The following is a 27,928-nucleotide window of genomic DNA, read 5'->3' on the forward strand; positions in this document are numbered from 1 at the left end:
CAGAGTTATACCAAAAACAAAAACAAAAACAAAAACAAAAAAACGCTAACAGTGGCAAGTCTTTTCTTCATCTGATGTATTATTCAGCCTTAGGTTTAAAACTTAAGTGTAGCTTTCCTTTGCTACTGAAGAATTGCAGGCACAGGTGAGCAGACACACTGGCCGGAAATTGACTCCTTCGGGATCCCAGAAAAAAGAAGCCCCGAGGTCATTCTCTTTGTTTCTGGTCTCCACATTTCCCTCTGTTGCATAGTTTAAGCTCATAAAGAAATTTTAATTCTTATGTCCTCGGGATTTTGTCTTAAAGGGATGGAAACTTGTGGAAATTTAGTATTCTTAATACGACCACCCCTTTCTTCCAGCCAGGCGATGGCAGAGTGGATAGCAATTAAAAAGAAAAAAATGATGGACTTCCTTTTCTTTTCTTCCATTTTCTCTTCTTTGCTGCTATAATGGACCCTACGGACAACTTTATGAGGATGTCTGGAATATTTACAGACCGTTTTGTTCCCGAATATTCCTTTCCACAGGTTTTTCTCCCTCCAACTCATTCTCCCTCTGTAATGCACCACTTTTCATAGGATCACATTTGGGCCATTGTGTCTTTAAATAATATTTAAGATGAGTTTAGAATTAAAAAAAATGCTTGCCTTAAATAACGTATTGCCAATTCCTCTTAGGAATTTTAAATAATACAGGTGCTTCTTGAATCATATAATTTACTGAAATTGAAATAATGTAGTTACCTTACTCAGCACTCTCTGATAAAGATGATATGCCACCTACACTCTGGGATGTCCCATGTTTCTTTGCAGTTGCATTTCCCTACATTTCCAGTGGTCTCTAGAATTCTAAGTTCCAAGAAGAGCCATAAGGACTGCATCCTGATCCATGGTAACTTTGGTGATCTTCTTACCAACGTGTTTCATGTTTTGACATTTCTTCTCGTCAATATCGTTATTTGGCACTTTCATGAGAAACTCTTGAGGCATACCATAACCAACTACTTTGCTTTGTTTAGGATCACCACAGCTTTTGACATCAGTGGATGTCGAGGGAGGGAGAGCAAACCCTTGCTCGTCTCCATATGGTTTTTATGAAAATATGTGATGCCCTGGGCTGTGTTGATAACCAAGCTCAGCAGTTCTCCAGAGATTTTTAACCTTCCATTGTTCATTAAAAGGACAAATATATACATATGATGTCTTTTGCAAATGAGTATAAGACTGATTAAGGTTTGTGATAAAAACTTTCAAAATGATATTTTTATATAATATGCATGTGTTCCATTTTCAGAAAAGCAGACAAAATGAACGTACAGAGCAGATAAATCTTTACAAAACATTATGAAATGCTAACTGTGGAGTTTTCTTGACTCAGTAGAACATTAGCCCTGCAGGCAGACAACACGAGTAGCCCCGTCACTTGCTAACTGTGCAACCTTTTGCCAGTCATCTGAAACTTGGTTTCTTCCACTGTAAAATGGATAAGGGTACCACCCCAGGTCGTAAGGGTTCATTTTGCTAATTTTTGTAAAGTACTGAAAACTGAGATAGGAACAAGTCTTCTCACAATGGTTAGGTGTTGTAGTATTTACAATCGTATACCTTATTCATTCTAAAATCAAAGTAAAACATTTTAAGTAAACTGAACATCAAATAAAATCTCTTCTGTCTGGATTTTCAGTCAGAGCGCCTGGGTGGCTCAGTTAAGCGTCCGACTTCAGCTCAAGTCATGATCTTGCCATTTGTGAGTTCAAGCCCTGCGTCAGACTTTGTGCTGACAGCTCAGAGCCTGACGCCTGCTTCGGATTCTGTGTCTCACTCTCGCTCTCTGCCCCTCCCCCAACTCTCTCTCTCAAAAATAAACATTCAAAAAAAAATTTTAAGTAAAAAAAAAAAACTATCCTCAGTCAACCAGTTGGAACCAGAACTGAGCTTCTATCCAGTTTTTAAAATTTATGGTATAGAGCCTACCGCATGCTCCAAACTCAATAGAAAGCAGGGACTTTAGGCACAAGTATTTGAAATAGTGCAGAACTTATTTGAGTCCTGATTCTAACACTTACCGTGTGACTTTGGGCTTGTGGTTAGGCCTCAGTCTTCTCATTAGTGAAACAAGTCATTTAATTGATGAAGTCTCTCCAGAGAATCCTACTTAGGATAGATTTATAAAACCTCATGGAATATATCCACTTCTTATAGTGAGGCATTCGTTGCATGTTTTTCTTTCTAGTCATCAAAGAGGATACTCCCTGTTCTATGAACTGAGATAAAACAGACTAAACTGCTCTCCAGAGACTTCATCAGGGAGGTCGGGTGGGGGGGGAATACAGTAAATAGTAAGTAAATAGTGAGATAGGATGTGGTAATGAATATTATGAAGAAACATAAGGGCATGGAAGTGGAAAGAGAGTGATGAGGGCTTCAGCTTCAGATGTGGGTCAGGGAAGTCCTTTCTAACTTTTTTTTTTTTAGTGTTTGATTTATTTTTGAGAGAGCGCACGTGAGCCAGTGGGGGGCGGGGGTGAGGTGGGGTGGGGAACGGGCAATGAGAGAGGAGACAGAGGATCCAAAGTGGGCTTTGCACTGTCAAGCAGCAAGCCCCATGTGGGCCTCGGAACTCACGAGAACCATGAGATCATGACCTGAGCCAAAGTCAGACGCTTAAGAGACTGAGCCATCCAGGTGCCCCTAAGCCCTCTCTACTTTTTGAATGAAGTCCCAGATAGGAGTACTTAGGGGAAGTACCTCCCAGGCAGAGGAAATAGCAAATCCAAAGCCTCTGAATTTGGAAAGGAGCTTGTCTTGTTTTAGGAACAGCAGAAAGCCAGTGTGGTTAGAGAGGAGTGAGTAATGGATATTATGAGAAGAGGAGGGGCAGGGAGATAAGAGGGGTCACATCACGGAGGGATTTATAGGCCACCGTAAGGACCTGGGCTTTTACTCTGAGTGAGAAGAGACACCATGGGGAGTTTTGAGCAGAGGAGTGACATAATCTGATTTCTCTGACTGCTGTGTAGACAGACTGCAAGAGGAACAAGGGAGGGAGCAGGAAGTCAGTTAAGAAGTTAGAGCTATATAATCCAGGTCAGGGGTGGCTAGGGCTAGAGGTCTGGAGGTAGTGAGAAGTGTTTGGGTTACAAATACATTTTGAATGGCAGAGCTGACAGGATTTGCTGTGGGATAGGAGGAGAAAAGTGGCTTGAAGGATGACTCCAAGATTTCTGACCTGAGCAACAGAAAGAATGGAATTGCCACTATTTGCAACAGGGAAGATGGGGGGAACACATGTGAGGGTGACAGTGAAGAGTTCATCTTGGACATGCTAAGTTTGAGATTCAAGTGGAGATATCAAATAGGCAGATGGATTCATAATCATAATCGTAACTGCTATTTGTTAAATGAGGCCTTTAATTACCTGCCAGGCACTTAAGAATTGTATATGTTACCTCATTTAAATCCTCACAGTAATTCCCGAGATAGGTACTATTATCGTGCCCATTTTGCAGACAGCAAGACTGAGGCTCAGGAAGAGTAAATCTGTGCTTAGGTCAAATTACTAACATTTAGTGGATGGAGTTATCCCTGGAGCCAGAGCCCTGCTGTTATCATGTCACTGTAGAGCCACAAGAAGAGGAGGCTGCTCTCAAAAGGAGTTTGCTTTGGGCTTCACCTCAGTTACCCCTTTTTGTCTTAATTTTCACGGACACCTTAAAAGTTGTTGAATTCGGGTCAGAAGTATCACTTGTTGCGGCGCCTGCGTGGCTCAGTCGGTTGAGTGTCCAGCTTCAACTCAGGTCATGATCTCATGGCTCGTGGGTTCGAGCTGCTTCGGATTCTGTGTCTCCCTCTCTCTCTGCCCCTCCCCTGCTCATGCTCTGTCTCTGTCTCTCTCTCTCAAAAATAAGTAAACATTAAAAAAAATTAAAAAAAGAAGTATCATTTATTAAGAGCAGAAAGATGCTGATGACATATATTTACAACATATTTTACTTCTGAGGATTGCAAATAATTTTTAGTGCCAAATACTATAATTTCAGAAGAGCAGTAAGAAGTGTCATCTGATGAAATTATTGTTTCCAAAGGAAATAAACTTGGATGCTGATCCTGTGTCCATTATTGTCTTCTTTTATAGCCGAATTAGGCACTTGGCCATGAATTTTCATTTCTAGCATATCCTAATCTGAAACTAGCTTCTTATTTGTGATGCTACTGAGCAAGGGAAGTTTTTCTATCTATATATCATGATAGCCTTTAGATGAACAAGCAGAAGTATAATCATGATGTTCTCATTTGCATAAGCATCTCCCTGACAGGTCATCAGAAATCTTTATTGTTCTCAGGTACATTTCATGGGCTGCTGAAGGCATGCATAATCATCTCTAGCAATTCATCTTCTTACCTAGTTTAATGGCCCCTATCACATAGCAGGAGAATGACGGAGCAAAAAGGCAGTGTGTCCAGGGCCTGCCTGCTTAAGAATGTGGAATAAATTACAGTGGGGAATAAATTACATTAGCTCTTCCTCATTATTCAGTTACCTTTTGCAAATTTCATCTCACTAGGCTAAACAATCCTGGATGGCCTGCAAAAAAAAAAAAAAAAAAAAAAATTGCTTACCTTGCCACCAACATGCTCAGATTCCTTGTTCAGCGTCCAGCTAGCAGGTGATCAACATAAAACCATCAATTTACATTAACAAAGACTCCTCTGCACTAGTGAATCGGGCTAATACAGTCACTTGAGTTGGGGTGAGTGGGGTCCTTACCTTTATAACTCTTGATTTTAAAAAACCTATTTTGAAGATAAAGTGGATAAAAAATCATTACCTTGATTGAATTGTTTTAAATAAACAGTCCACTGAATGATCTCTTTATGGCTTCTTTCTTGGCTTCCATTCAATAGTGATGAGAGCAGTAGTGATGGTGATGTTTGCCGTCTGCTTCGTAGTGCAAGAACCTTATTTACAGCTGGTCTGCCGCAGAGCAGGGACCCAAACACAGCTCTACATAATTTTCTATAAATACTGTCATCCTCAGTTTCCAGATTAGAAACTGAGAACTTTGCTACTCTGTATTATATCACAAACAATACCTTTACCACTGAATATTCTTTCTTCTAAAGCATAAGTTTCATTGGCTATGGAGGATGCTAGGTTCCGTATATCCTACAATTTACTTGACCATCCTCCTCTTATTGAGCTGGTAGGTCATTTTCAAGTTCTTTATTATAAAAAATATTTTAGTGAGCATTCTAATGCATAAATATTTATGTGCCTGTCTGATTATTTTCTTAGAAATTCTTCTTAGGTGTCAAAGAGTGTGAACAACTTGAACAGTTAATAGCTTTAAACCGAAAGGCATAGTGGATGTGCAGTGTTTCAGTCTCACTGAGTTTCTGAACCTCCTGGAGCACACAGTAACTAATCTGAGTTCACCGTAGCAGCAATTTTCTCTTCCGTGTTTTCCTGCCACCTTTGGATTCCATGATTTCTGCCCTCAATACTTGTTCATCGAATGAATGAATAAATAATTGCTTTGAACTGGAGTTCATTGAATCTAGACCTCTTTCAGAAAGAAATGTATCTGAATTAGCCCATTTTAAGTACCAAATATACCTTCAGGATCTCTTGAAAAAAATTCCATAAGCATATTTAATAGTGACTATTGTGTTTGACAATTTTTATTTCTAGGGATCCTTTCTTCTTGCCACATGTTCTTGAATATCTTGATTCTGCTTGTCCAGGAGTGGGTTGAATAACCAAATATCTGAGAGTTCTTTTTCCACTTCACCACTATTTGGGGGCACTACTGTATATGTCTCCTAGTGTAAGGAGGGTGTGATAAAGGAATAAACGTCATCTGCTTACCCCTCTGGAAGGGAATTTAAAGGTCGTCTTATGCTTGAATGTTCTTTTAAGCCGGTGAGCAGTTTTCAATATCTCTAGTGACATAAAGCTCATTATCTCCTAAACCCAATCTATCCATATATGGACTGTTACTTTCTTAGTGAACTGTGCCAGAACTGAATTCTTCCCAGCTTCTATGCCTGCCTCTTGGCTCACACTTAGCTCCTGGACCAGGCCCTCTGCCACAACTTCTTGCCCAGACTCAGCCAACCCTCCCAGGTCTCTGGTCCTTGGCCAGCACCCAGGCTCCCAGGTGTGTATAAGAAGAGAACTCAATCCATATGAATCTGGGATTCAAACCCAGGTCTCTCTGGTCAGAGCCTTTTTAATTTTTTTATTATGGTAAAATATACATAGCATAATATTTATCTTTTTAGCCATTTGTAAATGTACAGTTCAATGCCATTAAATGCATTCACAATGTTGTGTAAGTGTCACCATTATCTGTACCTCAAACTTTTCATCATTCCCAACCAAAACTTTGTACCCATTAAATAACCTCCATTTTACTTTCTGTCTATAAAGTTGCCTATTCTAGGTCCCTCTTATAAGTGGAATCATACAATATTTGTCCTTCTGTATCTGCTACTGGCACCTTACCTTCTTAGCATCATTTTTCTATCACAAATGCATTTTGTCTATTTAAACTTCTTAACCTCATTCAGTTCCAAGAGCTGCCACACTTTTACAAATATCTCAAAGGCTTTGACTGCACATCGGTTACTTCAACAGAAATCAAGTCAGGAGAAACAATGCTTTTCTTTGTCTTCAACTCTAAAACTCCTCTGTGGGCAATTTCTTCTTTCTGTGGTGCCAGATTTCCTTTCATGAAAATATGAAGAGGGGAGAATTTGTGTCTTCCCCGTCCCCAGTAGTAGTCATTCTGATTTTGGTCCTGCTTTTTAAAAGAAATGCCTCTATTGTTTCCCTAATAAATTCGATAGTTGCTTTTAGTTTGAAAAATACTATTTACGACTTTTTAAAAAATTTCAAACCATCCCATTGATATCAGTTCTATAATCTTTCCTGGTATAAAAATGAAGCTCAAAGGCCTGTGAATTGTGAAATCTGCATCCATTCCTCCTCCTTTCTTTTTTTGAGCATCAGATTTACATGTGTTCATTCAACTCTGCCAGTACCTCCATTGTTCAGCAACGCTGAGCACTCTTATTTATGCGTTTTCTCAGTGCACCGGATTGTAGTTCTTTTACAGACTCCTGCTGCTCACTTTAAATCTCTTTACCAATCTTGGGCTTTCGTTTTCTGCGACCATATTTGGTCTACTATTTTAAGTCCAGAAATCATTCTTCTTGGAAGAGTAGACAGGACAAAAATAATAGTGGTGTAGTTCTTCTTTCTCTTTGTTAGTTCAGCAACATTATGTCATGGTGCCAACCCTCTCACTTATCTCTTCCTGGCATCCCTTTCATTCCTAACGTAGCTAAATGAACATTTTTGTTGTTCTTATAAAGTTTAAGTCCCAATTTATATGTCACTATTTTCAGAGAGCCCCAGCACTTTCTTACCTTTGTTCTTGGGGAGCCCTTCTTTCTAATTTTTATTCTAGTCTGTTGAAGTCAGAGGCCCCGGAGAACGATGTAGGAGCCCCCATCATTTCTCCCTTGGTGGAATCCCAACCTAAGATTGTACGGATAGAATTACAGACGATGTGGACAGATGGGTGCCACTCAACCCTTTTCAGAGTCTCTTGCTCCAGTCATGGCTCTGTTTCTGCTCATCCCCTACCTTTTAAAAATTTTATCTATTTATTTATTTTAAAATTTTTAATGTTTATTTATTTTTGAGAGAGAGACACAAAGAGAGTGTGAATGGGGGAAGGTCAGAGAGAGAGGCAGACACAGCATCCAAAGCAGGCTCCAGGCTCTGAGCTGTCAGCACAGAGCCTGATGTGGGGCTCGAACCCATGAACTGTGAGATCATGACCTGGGCTGAAGTTGGACATGTATCCAACTGAGCCACCCAGGCATCCTTCCATCACACCCCTACCCCCCACCTCTTTTTTAAAAGTAAGCTCTGTGCCCAACATAGGGCTTGAATTCACGACCCTGAGATCCAGAGTTGCATGCTCTACATCCTGAGCCAGCTGGCTGCCCCTCTGCTGACCTTTTTGAAGTCTGCCTTCCTGAAGTCTAGGTTTTATTATCATTTTCAGCCACCCCCTGCCTGACTGTCAAAAATGCCATGATAGAAGCCTTTTGTCTGCTGCTGTTGGAATGGAGTTGGACAATTAATAATAAGACAGCTAAAGTGGCAAATCATAAAACGACACACACACCTTGAATCTATATTTCTATTTTTTTGTGTTGAATTACCTACACCTAATTTAACACTTCTTGTTAGAATTTTTTATCAAAATTCTCTAAAACATTTAGCATAGTTTACATTTTTTTTCTTTTTACACTAATAATTAGTTTGTAGAGTATTTAACTTAAATTCTTTATCCACAATATCCAGTACGATTGGCATGGATAGCTTTGGAAGGAAACGCAGCAGGCACTTGATAAGCACACAACGTGGCAGGCAAAGCAGAGGTACTAGAGTGTAATCTGTTGAACTTGAGCCTTGGGTCCCTATGCATCAGCAAGTGTGTTTTACAAAACTTGTGACAGCCTTGCATAAGTGGCGGACCGTTAAGAGGGCTCTGTCATATGTGACATATAGTGACATCATTTCCACCCAAGTTTCATTAAAGGCAGACCTCAGAGATAATGTAAAGTTCCAGACCACTGCAATAAAGCGAATATCGCTAAAAAGCAAGTCAATTGAATTTTTTGGCTTTCTGGTACATATAAAAGTTATGTTTATGTTATACTGTAGTCTATAAATAGCATATGTCAAAAAAAAAAAACACAACAACATACATACCTTAACTTAAAAATCCTTTATTGCTAACAAATGCTAACTATCATCTGAGGTTTCAGTGAGTCATAATCCTCTTGCTGGTGGAGGGTCTTGCCTCAATGCTCTGGCTGCTGACTGATCAGGGTGGTGGTTGCTGAAAGTTGGGATGGCTGTGGCAGTTTCTTAAGTCATCAGTGAAGTTTGTCACATTGATGGAATCTTCCTTTCATGAATGATTTCTCTGTAGCATGTGGTGCCATTTGATAGCATTTTACCCAGGGTAGAGTTTCTTTCAAAATTATAATTGATTCTCTTCAGCCTTGCCACTGTTTATCGACTGAGTTTAGGTAATATTTTAAATCCCTTGTTTGCATTTCAACATCGTTCACAGCATCTTCACCAGGAGTAGATTCCGTTTCAAGAAATCACTTTCTTTGCTCATCCATGAGAAGCAAGCAAGCATCTCCTCATTTGTTAAATTTTTATCGTGAGGCTGCAGCAATTCAACGTCATCTTCAAGCTCCACTTCCAAGACTAGTTCTCTTGCTATTTCCATAACATCTGCAGTTACTGCCTCCACTGGTCTTGAGCCCCTCAAAGTCCCATGAAGATTGGAATTAACTTCTTCTGAACTCCTGTTCGTGTTGATATTTTGACCTTTTCACATGAATCATGAGTGTTCTTAATGGCATCTTAATGATGAGTCCTTTTCCCAAAAGTTTTCAGCTTACTTTGCCCAGATCCATCAGATTGAACCAGTATCTGTGGCAACTAGAGTCTTACAAAATGTATTTCTTAAAGAATATGACTTGAAAGTTGAAATTACTCCTTGGTCCATGGGCTGTAGAACAGATGTTATGTTAGCAGGCATGAAAACAACATTAATCTTGTGTATCTCCGTCAGAGCTCTTGGGTGGCCAGGTGCATTGTCAATGAGCAGTGATACTTTGAGAGGAATCTTTTCTTTTCTTTTCTTTTCTTTTCTTTTCTTTTCTTTTCTTTTCTTTTCTTTTCTCTTTTCTTTCTTTCTTTCTTTCTTTCTTTCTTTCTTTCTTTCTTTCGTTCTTTCTTTCTTTCAGCAGTAGGTCTCAACAGTGGGCTTAAAATATTCAGTAAACCCTGTGTGCACAGGTGTGCTGTCATCCAGGCTTTGATGTTCCATTTCTAGAGCATGGGCAGAGTAGATTTGGCATAATTCTTAAGGGCAGTAGGATTTTTGGAATGGTAAATGAGCACTGGCTTCAATTTAAAGTCACCACCTGTACTGGCCTCTAACAAGAGAGTCAGCCTTCCCTTTGAATCTTCAAAGCTAGACATTGACTTCTCCTCTCTACCTATGAAAGTCCTAGATGGTATCTTCTTCCAATATAAGTCTGTTTTGTCTACATTGAAAATCTGTTGTTTAGCGTAGCCACCTTCATGAATTATCCTAGCTTGATCTTCTGGATAACTTGCTGCAGCTTTTACATCAGCATTTGCTGCTTTTTCTTGGACTTTTATGTTACAGAGACAGCTTCTTTCCTTAAACCTCATGAACCAATCTCTGCTAGCTTTAAACTTTTCTTTTGCAGCTTCCTCACCTCTCTGTATTCATAGAAGTGAAAACAGAATGTGTCTCTGGACTGGAATTTGGCTTAAGGGAATGCTATGGCTGTTTGATCTTCTGTCCAGACTGTTAAAACTTTCTCCGTATCAGCATTTGGGTTGTTTTGCTTTCTTATAATATGTGTGTTGACTGAGGTAGCATTTCTAATTACCTTCAAAGACTTTCCCTTTGAATTCACAACTTGGCTAACTGTTTGGTGCAAGAGGCCTAGCTTTCAGCCTGTCTCAGCTTTTTGACTAAGCTTATTTGTAGCTTTTGATTTCAAGTGAGAGACATATGACACTTCCTTTCACTTGAACGCTTAGAGGCCATTATTGGGTTATTAATTGGCCTATTTCAATATTGTTGTGTCTTAGGGAATAGGGAGGCCCAAGAAGAAGAAAGATGGAGGAATGACCATCAGTGGGGCAGTCAGAACGCATACAACATTTATCAATCAAGTTGCCCAACTTATATGGGCATGGTTCATGATGCCGCAGAACAATTACAATAACAACATCAAAGAAAACCATAACAGGGGTGCCTGAGTGGCACAGTCACTTAAGTGTCTGACTTCTCTTTGCCCCTCCCCCATTCGTGCTCTGTCTCTGTCTCTCTCTCTCTCAAAAATAAACATTAAAAAATAATTTTTTGAAAAGATCACATAACAAAATAATAACAAAAAAGTTTGAAATATTGGGAGAATAACCAAAATGTGACACAGAGACACATGATGAGCAAATACTGTTAGAAAAATGGTGCTGAGGGGTGCCTGGGTGGCTCAGTTGGTTGAACTTGCGACTCTTAATTTTGGTGCAGGTCATGATCTCATGGTGGGTGAGTTCAAGCCCCGCGTCTGGCTCTGCAGTCAGTGTGAAGCCTGCTTGGGATGCTCTGTCCCCCCCCCCCCCCCCACCCCTCACCTGCTCACACTCTCTCTCAAAAATAAATAAATATTAAAAAAAGAAAAGAAGAGAAAAGAAAAATGGTCCTGATAGACTTGCTCAGTGCAGGGTTGCCACAAACTTTCAACTTGTAAAAAGTGCAATGTCTGTGCAACAAGGTATGCCTTTATTTCGCTTCACTGGCTGATATCTTTGTTGTTTATAATTAGATCCAAGTAGCAGTTCCCTGGTTACTTCCTCTGTCTATAAAGAAATAAAGTTGCTATCCAGTCCAGGCAATAACTTGTCAGACATTCTGCTTTTAGTTTAGAGCCTCCAATCAAATGTCTGGGTAGTTGAAGTTTCCCATCACAACTGTTTTGTGCCTCTTGCCAGCATTGTAAACTAAATTAGGAACACATCATCCATTTCTTCCAGACTATCCATTTGGACTGATAGTCTGTTGATACCAATTTTATCAACAAAACAATATATTTTCCTCTCATTTAATCCTTATTTGAATGTCTTCATCATCCTTTACCACCTAGGTTCATGGGTTTTCACACAAATAATAAGTGATATTTCTTTACCTCCCTTCCTTACAGATATTTCTTTGGAATTCTACCAACTTCGAGTAATAAATATGAGATGGTATTTACCATTTTATTCTCAAATTCCCATGCTGTGTACTGGTATCATACAACTATGAGACCCTTGAGAGTATCATTTTGGGAAGTTTTCCCAATTGTTTTCTTATAGGAGTCTCATGGCTCCTTCTGAACTATTATTCTTTTTCCCATGACATGACTGAAGACCTTTCTGGCAACTAGTTTCATGGTTTTACATGAGCATTGCTTCCCCCCCCCCCTGCCTTCCATATTCAAGTTAAGACTGCCTAATGGTTTTGAAGACTTTCTTCCCTCTCCTAATGAGATGTCCTCCAGCCCTACCCAAAGGCCATCACTGTGGCAAGTAAAGGCATCAAACAGAACATGGCATCCCATTTACCGATCATCTCTTCATAGTGGATCTCTCACTTCTCCAGGCTTTTCACTTTGCCAAAGTACTAACCATTGAGGCGAAGAGGCATAAAAACCACACTTGTGCTCCTGGGTCTCTTAGTCTCTAGGCTGTGACTTCTTAGATACAAATGATGCTCCTTTTATCTTCTAGCAATGTGACTCATTCCTAAGAGGATCCAAGGACTGAATCATGGGCTAGTGGGGATTTGTATGTTTCAGTAGACTATGATATTACAGAATGAGTCACCAGAAAGATGGACAAGAAGTATGACTGACCAATCTTATCTTCATAGGACCCTTAATACCCTCAACAAGGAGAGGTGACCATTCCCCACCCTTTCCTTCCCGGGGCAGTAGCTTCCTTTATTCCTGTGGTATTTGGGTACCTTCTGGATGTAACTCCTTGATGTGCCACATGCATAAAGATAGCAATTGGCAGTATGCCTAGAGGTAACTGTGTTGTGGGTGCTGTACAATGTGGCAGGGATAAAGGTAGCACATGATTTTTTCATGTTTCTTTTTAAAAGATCATCCTATCCACTCTTCTCAATTTTTGTGATAAGCTTCAAATCCTGAGCTTTCTTCTTTCCTTTTGGGGCATATTCTTCCACAGTGAGCTATTCTCTTTCATATCACCTTCAGTGTCTAGTGTAGTGCTCTAGATAAGTTGGTACTTGATAGAGATTTCTTAAGTTAATCATTTCCTATAAGATCCCACTAACTATATGAGCAAATATTGTGGAAGTCATTTTTTGAATGGTAATTTGCAGTTGCTGAATTATTGGTTCTGACTTGCTGTACTACATTTCCTTAGCGAATTGCAGATATTCAAGCAGTAAGATACATGGTCAAGTTCTAAACAATATGGTTGCTTTTTTGTGTGTCCTTCATCATTAACCTTTGCTGGCTTCATTAATAAGCCCCAAGTCCAGCCTCTCTTCTGCTATTAAGAAAATGAAAATTTCTCCCTAAGAAGTGGCATTGATGGTTTGGTGATTAAAGTTGCACTGATCTGGGGCCTATATTAATTTCAAAGAGCTACCATTTTGGAAATTGAATTTATGTCTGAACCAAAACACTAATGAAGCTTAGATGTAATCTCCTCTTTTCCTTTATTCTTTCAGGACAAACCCGTTGTTTTTCCACGTGTTGGCCAATACAGGCTTCCCACAGAACTCATTCTGATCTAATTTTGTAACTGAGAATATCAGTCTTGCTAGCTGCAGAAAGATTCCTTACAGACATCTAAATCAAAATGTCTCGACTTGGGGGTCAGGGAATTTGAATTGGCAGGGTTTTATGTCTATATACATTTTTCTGGAACCCCAGACTTTCAACATATTAAAGGGGCTTCCAAAAAGCTGAACCATTTTTCTAGACAGATTACACGAAAAAGTATCACTTTCTCTCCAAAATAAACAAAACACATAGTGCTCATTCTCATTGATGTTCTTATCATTGCATGTTTCTTTTTCCTGTTCTGGGTCGAGGATTTTTCTGAAACATCATTGATTTTCAAGTCACATAGAGGTGCCTTTCTCAGATTTGATTTGACAAATCACAGGGGCTGACCGTTTTGATGATGCACAGAGTTCCAGAGTTTGAGTGTGAGATGCTGCTGCCACCAGTCATTACCGTGGTTCTAAATGTGGACAGTCAGGCGTATCAGTACAGCATCTAGGAGAAATGGGATTCTTTTAAAAATGGCAGCTCCTGGGGCGCCTGGGTGGCTCGGTCGGTTAAGCGTCCGACTTCGGCTCAGGTCATGATCTCGCGGTCCGTGAGTTCGAGCCCCACGTCAGGCTCTGTGCTGACTGCCCAGAGCCTGGAGCCTGTTTCAGATTCTGTGTCTCCCTCTCTCTCTGCCCCTCCTCTGTTCATGCTCTGTCTCTCTCTGTCTCAAGGATAAATAAACGTTAAAAAAAAAAATAAAAAAAATGGCAGCTCTTAGTTTTTTGTTTTTGTTTTTTTTTTTTGTTTTTGTTTTACTGCTCTTATGTCTAATATTGAAGTCTACCCATGAAATACAAAGATTTCCTCAAATAGGTGATGAAATTCAAGGCTTCAGTCTATTTCATTTGTGTTCTTCCTGCTATGCTACAGATTTGCTCCAAAGGTAAGTGTTTTTGTATTTTATAACCTACAAAATGCATCTCATCTTTTCAACTGAAAACAGCTAAATGGACGAAAGAAAGCATAGCTTAAATGTGCACAGGAAGTGGAAAGATATAGTAATTACTATGTTCTCTTTCTGATAGTTTACCATTGTATTTTTTAAATAAATTCTTTATATGTTTATTTTTGAGAGAGAGAGAGAGAGAGAGAGAGAGAGAGAGAGTGGGGGGGGGGGGACGGGCAGAGAGAGAGACACAGAACCTGAAGCAGGCTCCAGGCTCTGAGCTGTCAGCACACAGCCCAACGCAGGGCTTGAACTCACAAATCACGAGATCATGACCTGAGCTGAAGTTGGATGGTTAACCAACTGAGCCACCCAGGTGCCCCTTTTTAAATTTTTATTTATTTATTTATTTATTTACTTTTTATTATTGTATTTCATGGCCTATATAGCTTTCGTTATGAGCTGTATTGGCTGCCTGAGAAATTGTTTTACAGGTCAGCAATTTTTATGTATTTGAGTCATTGATAACTCAGGGACTTCAAGAAACTAAGTGTTACCACTTAATTTGTTTATTTTTTATTTATTTTTATTGTTTATTTATTTTATTTGTTTTTTTTAAACTACTGACTTTATTATGTACTATACATTGTCTAAATACAGTTTCTGTCATTGGGCTATGAGCTGTGGGAAGATAAGTCAAGGTCATTTCTCTGCCTTAACATCACCTATCTTTGATCTGTCTTCATATCCTCCCTCATGGTTTAAAACTTCCCTCTTCTCCTGAGAACTCTGAATGTCCCTCCTGTGAGAGACTCACCTGCCCTCTGCACTTCCCTGTGAGAGTAACTGATCCTGTGAACCCAACTCGTAACCTCAAACACTTCAATTACAGACTTGTCCATCATCACTTACAATACTATACATCTTCCCAGGTCCTAGAGACACAGTTTATAATGAAATGGATACCTTTATGCAACTCATTAGGGGAGACCAGACCCTAATTCAGTGTGAGGTCAGAAAGCTGCAGATGGCTGCAGAATTTACCACAAATTAGAGCAAATACGATCTCCTCCACCTCCCAGTGGCTGCCTTGTTCCTCAAGCCCAATTACAGGTGCATCTCTGAGAATGTTGCAGGAACATGACACCAGACACCAATCTGTGTTACCCTCTAGCATGAGACATAGGGAAACACTTCTAAATGGTTTTTAGTAACCAGAATAAAGTAACTGGTATTGTTAAGATGTATGTGTTAAGCCACTCTCCCATCTGAATTCAGGAGGTCCATGGAATCTCTCTCAGATTCTTTAAATAAAAGTGTTGACATCTTAGGTGTTTACCTTGCTTAATTTAGAACAAGGCTTGTTAGAGCTGAGAGGGAAAAGGCTGCCAAAGAGTTTCAATTGGCTTTAGTTTACTGGTCTCAATTTCTTTTCTTTTTTTAAAATTTTTTAAAAATGTTTATTTTTTGAGACAGAGAGAGACACAGCATGAGCAGGGAAGGGGCAGAGAGAGAGGAAGACACAGAATGTGAAGCAGGCTCCAGGCTCTGAGCTGTCAGCACAGAGCCCGACGCGGGGCTCAAACTCACAAACTGTGAGATCGTGACCTGAGCCGAAGTCGGACGCTTAACCGACTGAGCCACCCAGGTGCCCCTACTGGGCTCAATTTCTTGTCTCCTTTCTTTTTCCTTCTTGTATTTGCCAACCCCAGTCATTTGGGTATTGTTCTAAGTGATGTCCAGAGTCAGTATAATGTCTAGGAAGTTTTCCCATAATGTGAACCAGAAAATAATTGGCACATAAGAAAGGGTAGATAGAAGTGGGTCCTTTTCTGTTGTATCTGTGTTTGCAGCATATTGCCCCTTTTATTTTTTAATGTTTTATTTTTGAGAGGGGGAGGGGAGAGAGAGAGAGAGAGAGAGAGAGAGAGAGAGAGAGAGAGTCAGAGCGTGAGTGGGGGAGTGGCAGAGAGAGAGGGAGACACAGAATCCGAAGCAGGCTCCAGGCTCTGAGCTTCCAGCACAGAACCCGACACAGGGTTCAAACTCACAAACGGTAAGCCACCCAGGCTCCCCATCATATTGCCCCTTTTAACCAGTTAGATGTAGGAAGTCAGTTCATGCAACCCTCAAGCAGAATGAGTGATGACATGTTCATGGTTTTTCTGTACCTTTTCCATCCAGAAATAGAGGGGGCATTCTCACAAATATTATCCATTTTGTGTATTAATTAAGAATATAGAATATACCTAAGCAATTTACTCACAGCACTAATAAGAACAATTTTTTTTAAATTATACAAATGTTTAGTTTAAATTTCTTGCCAAATGCTTGCTTTAATGAGTAAGTTAATATCAATCATATTATTGTTGAAAGGTTTTAAGACAATGCTAGTCCTCTCCCTAGCCCCTAAATAAAATAAATTAGGGTATTTGAGTTTACACTAATTAAGATCCTATATGCTTACAAGTGTTTTCCTCAGAAAACCATTTAAATGCAGTACATTATAAGTTGTTTTCTTCCCTGTACTTTTAAGCCACTTGCCGCTGAGTGGTGTGGGGGAAGTTTGTGATATTACATGATCTGAAGAATTTTAAAAGTTCCAAGTCACTATGAGGCCTGTAAGAGTAATTTGGGAGGAATCTATTCACTGTAATGCTTCCTTGTTATCATTCACATCTGTCCCTGCATCCCACCTCTTGACATCACTATTGTATACTTAATGCTCAAATGGTCACATTAATGTAAATTATTTTCTTCCAAGCACTAATTCTGAATTACCGTTTGCATACCGGGTATTTTCTCCTGAAGATCTTCTCAGAAACACTCCCGGAAGCAGACATTGGCCACTGAAAATTTTCATTTATTCAGCATTTCCCAAGTTCTATGTTAGAGTCTGGAGATACAAAGACGAATAAGATAAATCCCTAGCCACCAGAGGTTTACAGTCAAGTGTGGGAGACAAGAGTTCTAAATATGCCATAATAACAGTGGCCAGCACTTATTGAACATTGATCTTGGTAGATTTGGCGCTAAGCCAATCAAAGCACAAAAAAGTTAAGTAGCTTGCCTAAAGTCCTTTGGATGTCAAGGGGCAAAAGTAAGGGACTTAAATCCCAGTAGCCATTTTTAAATAACGTGTGATATATGCATTTAAAAATGTGCCCAGAGAGCTTTTGTGAGTTACAAAAAGGAAGCTTTAAATTCTACCTAAAAAGGTCAGAGAGGGCTTCCTAGAGGAAGTAATATTAGAATTGAGACCAGCAGAAGGAGAAAGGAGGGGAAGGAGGTGTTATGGGCCAAGGAACCTCAGTGAGAAGAAGCATGCTCTGACGGGTTGGTGGGGGGGGGGGGGTATGAATAAAGGAGAATCCTGGAGCTGATCACTTTCTGTCTTTCTGTTTATGTGGTTCTCTCTGCCTGAGATTTTTTTTCTACCTTCATCTCTGCCATCAGTTATTTCCCTGGGAAGTGTAACTCTCCTCTGTACTCTGAGAACCTTGTTATAACAGTTAGGTGGTCCCAGGGCAGTCTGCCTTGTACTGGGCGTGCTGTATCTCACCTCTGTCTCAGTACCAAATTGTGTTCTTTATAATTCTGTGGCTTCTCATACAGTTACATTTAATGGTAACCTACTACACATTTACTGAATATTGAATGATTGTTAATCAGGTCAAGAGAAGTAAAATTATTGGAAAAGTTGAATAAAAATAATCCATAATCCTTGTCAGATGGGATGGAGTCAATTTATTTCAGGAGTAAATAAGCCAGTAGATATCTGATAATGTAACCCACTCTGAGTAACTCGATTTGGTTGCTGCAGCTAACTTTAAAAAAGTTTTTTCTTAATTTTTAAATTTATTTATTTATTTGAGAGACAGAGCACAAGTAGGAGGAGGGGCAGAGAGAGAATAAGACACAGAATCCAAAGCAGGCTCCAGGCTCTGAGCTGTCAGCACAGAGCCCACCGCGGGGCTTGAACTCACAGACTGTGAGATCATGACCCCAGCCGAAGTTGGATGCTTAATGTAACTGACTGAGCCACCCAGGCACCCCTGTCGCAGCTAACTTTTACAGATACAGTTTATTAGCTGGCCACAGACAGTAGTCATGATTACTGGGGTGGTCACTGGGGTGAACCCTGAAATTCTCCCTCTAAAATTTCATTTATATTTGACATCTGGGGCCTCTCAGCACTCTGTCATTTCTCATTAGTGAAAAGAATGTTTTCACTTTAGAACTCCACCAGAATCCTTACATTTTTTAAGGAGAAAGCTTAACAGGATTTAAAAATACATTTATACTGACTTTGTTCTGTCAAAACAACCACTTGAAAGCTGAAAAATACGTTCAACATACTTTTGTATTTATATCCCAGTTTGAATTTCTGTTTCGGTTCAAAAGGAAAGATTTCATTTGATTTTATCAGAAAGAAAGAAAACAGAGAGAGATACAGATGGAGGGAAAAGAGGGGAGGAAGAAGGGAAAGAAAAAGGAAGGAAGGAAGGATGGAAAGAAGGAAGGAATCATAGTTATTTTGATATCATACAGATGTAACTGGAGAATTTTGGAGACATCCTGATCTTCTTATTCTCCATTACCTGTCACAGACAACCCCCCCACTAAAAAATTCTAACTCCAAAATGTCTTGTCTTCTTGTCTTGTCCTCTTCCATGTCAGTGTCTGACTCCAAGCCTTTGTGAGCTTTTGCCAGGATCGTTACAGGTTGTAACGGATTTCCCTAACTTTGTTTTTGTGTGTACCCCAAACCATTCTTGACATGTTTGTGTAAATCAGAGCATGTCACTTCCCTGTTAGAAGTTCACCAAAGGCTCCCTGTTAACCTTATAACTGACTCCTGCCCACCTCTCTAGCCCCACCTCATGACCTTCTTTCCAGTTACCTTGAGCTTTTAGCTTTTGCCCGGACTGACTTGACAAACCTTTACGTGCCTGTCAAGTTTCAGTCCAAGCCTTACCTCTCTGTCAAGCTTCCCCAATTCCTTCAGGCTGGCTCAGATGCTCCTTACCACACAGCAGGAGCTTCGTATATGTTATACTACTTAGTTCTCCCAATAGCTGTTTAAAGTGGGTAGTCTGTGTCCCCTTGTTACAGGTAGGAAAAGTAAGGCCCAAGGAGCTTAAGTGATTTGCCTAAGGTCACACAGTAAGACACTAAGTGGCAAGTTGGGATTTGAACCCCATTCTTTGTGTTTCAAGAGGCTGAGCTCTCTCTGCTACACCTCCCTCTGTTGCTGTAGCTTCCCCTGACGCTGGTGTAGACTTTGTTATGGCATTCATCACAGGTACGTCTGCACTTACTGGGAACATCAGCCCACCTTTCCTCTATCTCCAAGGATTAATGCAGTGTCTGACTCATGACAGGCAGTTAAGAAATATTTCTTGAGATAATGAGCGAACCAAACAGTATCCAAACAATATACAAACTCTAACTGTCTGGGAGCAAATAATCTCACTTGATCTTTTCAGTGTGGTGGTATAGAGAAGCTGAAGAAGGTGAGACGTAGTGATGGTGACTTTTTGAAGTAGAAGGGCTTTTGGAGGACCTCCAGAACCATCTTAGGAAGGAGCTTTAAATCTGCTGCTGAAAGAAGTCAGGAATGAAGACCTACATGATTTTACTAGATTTTTGAATGTTTGTACTGCCTAGCATTTATTGCTTCCTTAGGTCAACTTACAATTATTCCTTGGGGTGCCCGCGTGGCTCAGTCGCTTAAGCGTCCAACTCTTGATTTCAGCTCAGGTCATGATCTTACGGTTCATGAGTTCAAGCTCTGCATCGGGCTCTCTGCTGTCGGCGCAGAGCCTGCTTTGGCTCCTCTGTCTCCCTCTCTCTCTGCCCCTCCACCTTCCCCCAAAATGTTTTTTTAAACATTAGAAAAAATTTTAAACCCAGTCCTTATAAAGAAATGTCCCTATGCAAGTAACAAAGGGGCACAGGAGGAATAGGAATCGGATGGAGAAGAGTCTCACAGTGTGGCTTCCTGTGAGTTTCTTTATTTGAAAATATTTTTGCGTTAACAGTTTACATTAACAGAAAATATTTTTATATTAAGGGTGGACTTTTGTTAACATGACTTGGGAGACTGAAGAATATCCCTAATCCCTGAAACCTGTAAAATGTTCACTTATTTAGAATAAGGGTCTTTGCAGATGTGATTAGGTTAAGGTTCTTGAGAGGAGGTGATTAAATGCAATCACATGTGTCCTTATAAGAGAGAGGCAGAGGGAGATCACACACCTACACACACACAAACAAGAAGTGTGGCCTTGATGACACCTTGATTTCATCTCAGTGACACGAATTTTAGAGTTCTGGCCTCTGTGATGGTGGGAGAATACGTTTCTATTATTGGAAGCAAATAATACGTTTCTATTATTTTTAAGTTTTTGGTAGTCTGTTACGGCAACCGCAGGAAACTAGTACATAGTGAGAGACAGCAGTCTGGGAATATGATAAATATGAGACCCCACAAACAGAGAGCTCCCTGGGGTGGCTCTTCATCCCACTTACTCCGGAGAGCTTTCTACTTTCACTTTCCAGGGGATCAAAAATAGAGAGTGTCTGCCTCTAGAACTGTACTCCCCAAATCTGTGAACACTCCAGTGATTTTTCTCTCCCATGATCCGCTGCTCCCAGTGTCCGTCACGGCTCAGGCAGTGCATATATCCATTCCTTTTGAGTGCATATGGCTTTCACTGCCTGGTGACGGAATCTTGGGAGCACAGCTATATTTGGATGAGGCCAGTTATAATTGGGCAAGCTCACGTTATTGAATTAGCTTAGCCTAAGTGTAACCTTTAAATAGATTCAACTCCCCTGTTTTTGTGTCTATCACAAGAGTAGGTTTGATTAGGAAATAGCTGTGATTCCTTCCAACTCTGAAATCCTATGTCTCTCTGGTTAGTCTGTGTTTGCTTTCAACCGTGAGCCTGTAGCCTTTCTCTCTGTGTAGCTTCTTCTTCTTCAAGACGCGAGCTGAGCTCTCTCTCAGCTACATAAGTTCCTAGAGAAGGAGGAATGTTTTTCTTTCTGGATCCCAGGTCCCAGTCAAAGCTTAAAAAACAACCTTAGCTCTTGACTAATTTGGAATCCTTGGATTCGGACTTTGCAATTTACCTACCTAGGCTTTCTCTGGTCCTAGGTACTTACATCTCACCCAGCATTTGTGAACAGAGCATGATCAGACCAGTCTGAATTCTTGCAAACTTCTCTTTTTCATGTTTTTTCTTTTAATACATTACCAGCGTGTTGCTTACTTTAGGCCTCAGTCGCAATCAGGTCAACATAGATTGTTTACCCTTTCATGGACCAGTGAGTTCTCAATGTCCCCACTTCTCACAATGTCGGGGAGGAGGCTGCTCTTAGACCCTCATCTCTGCATCATTATGACCAGCATTGGCTGGCGTTCACCAGAATACTTGGAACACATTTTTTTTGTAAACAAGTTTCGAGCACTTGCTCTAAGCCAGATATTTCATATAGTTGGTGTTCAAACTATACATTAGAATTAGTTTCGATTCTTATTAAAACAGGAATAAATAAAAATGAAAAATAGAAAATAAAGAATAGACAATAAATAAAAATAAAATATTGTCATTAAGAGGGCAAAATGGGGGCGCCTGGGTGGCTCAGTTGGTTGAGCGTCCAACTTTGGCTCAGATCATGATCTCACAGTTTGTGGGTTTGAGCACTGCATCAGGCTCTGTGCTGACAGCTCAGAGCCTGGAGCCTGCTTCGGTTTTTGTGTCTCCCTCTCTCTCTGCCCCTCCCCCACTCACGCTCTGTCTCCCTCTGTCTCAAAATAAATAAACATTAAAAAAAAAGGCAAAATGATCACACAAACAATAGAATCACATAAATGCTGTTGAAATGTTGATGTAAAGAGCCCTGGATACAAAAACCAATAGACCTTGATTCTGATGCTGAACAGGACACTTGCCATGAATGTGAATTTATGAGCATTAGTTTTCTTATGTGCCTGGTGGGTCTATGGAGACTCTACTTGGTGAAGCTCTTGTATGGGTTATGTAATGTAAATGTATGCAAATGTGCCCAATATTATCTCTGGTATATAGTGGGAGATTAGTACAAGATTCTTTAGTTGAAATAATACAAGAGAAGAAGATTTACAGGAAAGAGAGATCACAGGTATTTGAGGGGATCTAATGGGGCTTTGCAGAAGATATATTTAAGATAGGTCAGACTGGTGATTCCTCAGGGCAGGAACCTTCCAAATTACTTTTTTTATCCTTAGTATTGTGTACATAGACTGTGTTTAATATCCATTGAATTAATGGACTTCGAAGGATTGTTAGGATTCTGAAGGGTTGAAATGGACTTGGAGAAAGGGCATTCTAGGTAGAGGGACATGGGAAGGTACTGGTCATGGTGGCAGAACAATAGTTTGACGGGAATGTAGGGAAGTAGTAGAAGTAAGAGTAAAATGTAAGCTGGGAATATTTCATGGGTATTGGAAGGGTTTTCAGTGTTAAACTTGGCAGTTTGTATTTAATTCAGTCTAGTTACTTTTGTTTTTTTTAAGTAGGCTTCATGCCCAATGTGGGGCTCAAACTCACGACCCTGAGATCATGAGTCACATGCTCTACCAACTGAACCAGCCAGGCATTTCCAGTCTAGTTACTTTTTAAAATTCCCCTGTGTAGGGGCACGTGGGTGACTCAGTTAAGTGTCTGACCTGATTTTGACTCAGGAAATGATCTCACGATTCAGTTCATGAGATCAAGCCCTGCATTGGACTCTGCCCTGATAGTCTGGAGCCTGCTTGGGATTCTCTCTCCCTCTCTCTTTGCCCCTGCCCCACTCTCTCTGTCTCTCAAAATAAAATAAAATAAAATAAAATAAACAAACAAATAAATAAAATTCCTCTATGTCCAAACAAATTTTGGACAGCATTTTTGTCATGTTTTCTGGGTTATTGAGAGTTTTCCATTGTAATTGCCATCTGATGTGTTTCTACTTTTGTTGGAAGGGTTTGGGCAGTCCTTGGCATGAATAAAGAGATGCCTTTTCTATATGCTAGAGAAAACAGATATAAAGAGACTGGTGCTAAGAAGGAATAGAGAGGCAGATAAGTTTTTCTTTGATTATGCCCAGACTCTGTCTTTCTTAAATCCTATACCAAACATTAATAGCTTTCAAGACTCTTGAAAGACAAATCATAAAATTCAAGTCAAAGAAGCCAAATATGCAAGAGGAAAGAATTCATGATTTTTGGATGAAATTGGCGATCTGTAGCCACCAATAAAGTGGTCAAGTGTATTTGAACCTATGATTTTCCATATGCTGGATTATTTGAAGGAATAATGCAAAAACAGTTTTAGGGTTTTGAAGCAGTGTTGTCCATATTTCATTTTATAATTAGGTATTGTATTTCAAATATTAGTATTCCTGAGGGAGGTGATACTAAGAGGCAGAATCACCTGGGAAGTGTATTGAGCTATCTGGAGAGAAGGGTGCTGAAGACAAACTTGACTGTGGTATTTCACTGACTTGCATATGACCTCAATTATAAGGTCATATGTACCATTAAGAAAAAAAGTGCTGCCAACGGTGTTTAACAATCATCCTGCATTACACCTGAATTGACCATCCTGGCTTATCATTGCTTTGACGTTTCTTGCATCTCTTCCGAGGTATCTGGCCCTTTTGCCTGCTTTCACTTGTACTGCTTGGCATGTGGTAGACAGTACTTTTCATGGATCTTTGTAACAAAATGCAACTCAACCTCCCCTATCTCTTGTTTAGATCCCATACAACCGTTAACTGTTGCTTTGCAATCAAAGAGGGAATTGTGGTTATTTTTCCAAAGTTAAATATTTATTCCATTAATGTTAAATTTATCCTGCAACCCCATTCGCCTGCCTTTCTATTTACACGATAGTTTTTGTTTTGATGTTGAATCAGTATAATCTTTTAAAGACATATAAAAATGGCAATGAAATCCAACACTAGCTATAAAACAAAGCCCAGTTATGGCGACTGCAAAATGAATGGCTGTGACCAAGTTCATGCTCGTGGAACCAGGTCATAATAGCAACTTCATGGCAGACAATTGTAAGACCCCATTGATTATAAGACACACTCCCAATGTAGAATTGTTAAAATGTGGAGAAAATGTGCATTTGAGGAGCAAGGAAGCACATTTGCATCAAAACGTGGCCAGAGACCTTCTTACCTCTTGCTGAAGTATTGCATCTATCACTAAAGACTAAATTAGTTGAGTCACATCCCCTTATGGTTCTGTTTTGCTTATGTGCGTTAACATATGTCCTAAAACCATCGTGGACATTTGGTGACCACATTCCTCTTACCAAACAGCTCTGCCAGGAGGGAGGCTGAAGCCCTGAGCATCCATACCCTTAAACTTTGTTTCCCAAGTTGGTACCTGTATATTTATGTGTAGAGGTATCATACGCCTAATTTGCCCTTGCTCCCTTCCACCCATAATATGCACCAGTTAGGAGTTTATTCAATGGATGGTTTTGTGCTTTTCTTGTCTGATTGACTTCTTGCCGGTCCTCATTTAGTAGAGCATGTCTTTCCGTGTACATACAGGAAAACCTGTGTTGAAATCACATAACTTACCCCCCCTGAGTCAGTTTCATTCTTATCACTTTGAGCACGCTCATTTCAGGCATCCCCATACTGCAGAGTACATCCCCACAAACAGAGATGTGGGAAACCTGCCAAGAGAAATCAAACTGTCAGTTGTTTTATCTTCCAGGAGGAAGGTTGATAGATACATCTATATTTTGGCAGCCTTGACTCTAAATTGAATGCAACTCAAACTTTCCTCTCAGTAGTCTGTCTAGAACTTCATCTCTGAAGACTCTTATTTCATTGCGGATCATTTGAAACACGGATATATTTGATTTTTACCCTACCCCTTTTCCTCCAGCCACTTACTGGTTAAAAAACAAAAACACAAACACTGAGCAGGACATTGTGAAAGAGGATAAGGAAAGGCCCAGAAAACTGGATAGTCCTGAAAAGTCTGCAGGAGACGAAGTGTAAGAGAGATAGAGCTGTGGCTTTGGTCACTGAGCATGAAAGTGGACAACTTCAGCGGGACCTGGGTGTACGGATCCTGTGGATGTTCCCTGGACTTCTCTTGGGGTTGGAAGAGTTCTTGATTCCTGTTTTTTAAATATTACTCCTATTGCTATCTCTGGAGGTTTGCTTCTGCTCTCATCTGCTGGGTGTGGTCTCACAGCTAGTTAGAAGATGAAAAGTGATGGTGTTTTAAACACCAAACACAATGCTCAGTACAAATGAGACAAATCTTCCTATTGGCATCTCGTGATAATCTAATCTAACAGGTATACTCTTTAACACTTTTGACTAAGCATTCATGGAACTGACATATATTTTGTTTGTTTGTTAAATGTTTTTTTGTTTTTTGAGAAAGAGAGAGAGAGAGAGCAGGGGAGGGGCAGAGAGAGACAGAGACAGAGGATCTGAAGTGGGCTCTGTGCTCTGACAGCAGAGAGCCTTATGTGGGGCTTGAATTCACAAACCTCGAGATCATGACCTTAGCCGAAGTTAGATGCTTAACCGACTGAGCTACCCAGGCACCCCTGTTAGTTTGTTTTTAAAGTTTGTTTGTTTGTTTGTTTGTTTAGAGAATGAGTGGGGGAAGGGCAGAGAGAAAGGGAGAGAGAGAATCTCAAAAAGTCTCCACACTGTCAATGCAGAGTGCAGTGTGGGGCTGGAACTCATGAGAGATCATGACCTGAGCTGAAATCAGGAGTAAGATGCTCAACCAACTGAGCCACCCAGGTGCCCAGAAACATTTTAAATATTATGATTTTAGGGTAGTTGAATATTTAAAAGGGGATAAAAGTAATTATTTGTTAGATAGCCTGACTTTTTTTTAATTGGGTTTTTGGAATGCTAAAAATATTTTGTATTTTATATCATGATCAAGTGTGGTTGTACAATTATAAACATTTGTCAAAACTCATTGAATTGTACTCTTGAAATTAGTGAATTTTATTGCGTGCAAATTATGCTTTAGTAACACTGATTAAAAGAGTAAAGTATTTTGGGATTTAGAAAGGACTCACTAGAATTCCAAGGAGGGGACTTTCTATAGACAACCCATGACACCAAGGTCATAGTTGGGAGCAGAAATTACATTACACTGAACTGTTAAGGAAATGATTTTGTGTCATTGTATTTTACATGCTTATTATACTTCCCAGTATGTGTGAGATCTTTCCACAGTGACAGTTACTTGTACGTGTGCAGGTGGAGTGGGACAGCAGCGAGGGCCTGGGGAAAATAAGGGAGTGAAGAAGGTAATCAGTGAGGATGGAGAGTGGGGGGGCCTGTTCCTTTTTCTACTTTGACCTGCATCAATTCATTTATTACAATTGTGTGCACATAATAAACATGTAATATATTTTGACAGAATCATGTGTTAAAATTGTAATATAGAAGCAAAAAAAATGAGAAAAATAATTAAGCCAAAATTGGTATTTTTATGTAATTACTGGTTTTTTAAAATTGGGACTACATGTTTAAAATAACCCAAGCACAGAGTTATAGTTGAGCTAAATCAATTGCTTATTTCAACTGTCTGAATGTTCTCGAAAATGATGGCAGAATTGATGCTTTTCCAGGGATTACTATTGATTACTACTACTCTTAAAATGACTGGATTGATTATGCCATGCTCTGGCAGTTAATGGGACACCTATTTGCCTTGATTTTTAAATACGAGTTTAATAATGCAGAATGGTTTTATATGTGTAGTTGTGTACTTTCTACCCAGGGTTTTTAAACCTTTCCTAAGCAGGTTATTATTTGTCTGTGCTGTTTCTCTGGAGAAAGTTTCTCTATTACCCATTTAAAAATACAGTATGTCTACAAAGCATAGCCCTTTATAAAAATAGAAGGGAAAAATTTCATCCATGGGCCTATTATTCAATGGTAACCACTGTTACTGTTTTAATATAGGTCCTTCCAGTCTTTTTTTCTCTGCCCATCTGGTTTTGTTTCTTTAACTTCTTTGTGATCTCTCTATAAAAGTCTATGTTCACTTTTCTGTTGGTGTTGCTTACTTTTATGATGTGCATTTTTACATGCTATGTTAGTTTCCTTTCACAAATATATTTTAATGTTTGCATTCAACTTAAAATATGCCATACTTTATTTCTAAGATCAGAAAATACATTACTTTTTTATGGAAGAAAATTTTTACTTGCTTCAACTTTTATATAACTTCAAAGTAGCAGATAAACTACCAAGTTTTATAACAATTCAGATATCTAAGGTCAAAGTACTGAATTTTTAAAAATCCCAGATGGTTATATAATCAAAAGAAAGATATTCTTATTTTACATTTAAATTGTTTCCCTTTAGGGGCTCCTGGGTGGCTCAGTCAGTTGGGCATCTGACTTCGGCTCAGGTCATGATCTCATAGTTTGTGAGTTCAAGCCCTGTGTCGGGCTCAGTGCTAACAGCTCAGGGCCTGGAGCCTGCTTTGGATTCTGTGTCT

The 27,928-nt window shown here is 39.7% G+C and overlaps 1 protein-coding gene and 1 non-coding gene across 2 annotated transcripts in view; one reads left to right on the top strand and one right to left on the bottom strand.

Moving 5' to 3' along the window:
* Nucleotides 1-27,928, top strand: part of NIBAN1 (niban apoptosis regulator 1) — a 151,122-nt gene that overhangs the window by 19,062 nt on the left and 104,132 nt on the right. The window lies entirely within an intron of this gene.
* Nucleotides 22,958-23,030, bottom strand: TRNAM-CAU. The gene has a single exon. It is a non-coding gene; the product is annotated as a tRNA-Met (tRNA).

The sequence above is a fragment of the Panthera leo genome, chromosome F3 (genome assembly GCF_018350215.1).
Source record: "Panthera leo isolate Ple1 chromosome F3, P.leo_Ple1_pat1.1, whole genome shotgun sequence".
In the NCBI taxonomy this organism is placed as follows: Eukaryota; Metazoa; Chordata; class Mammalia; order Carnivora; family Felidae; genus Panthera; species Panthera leo.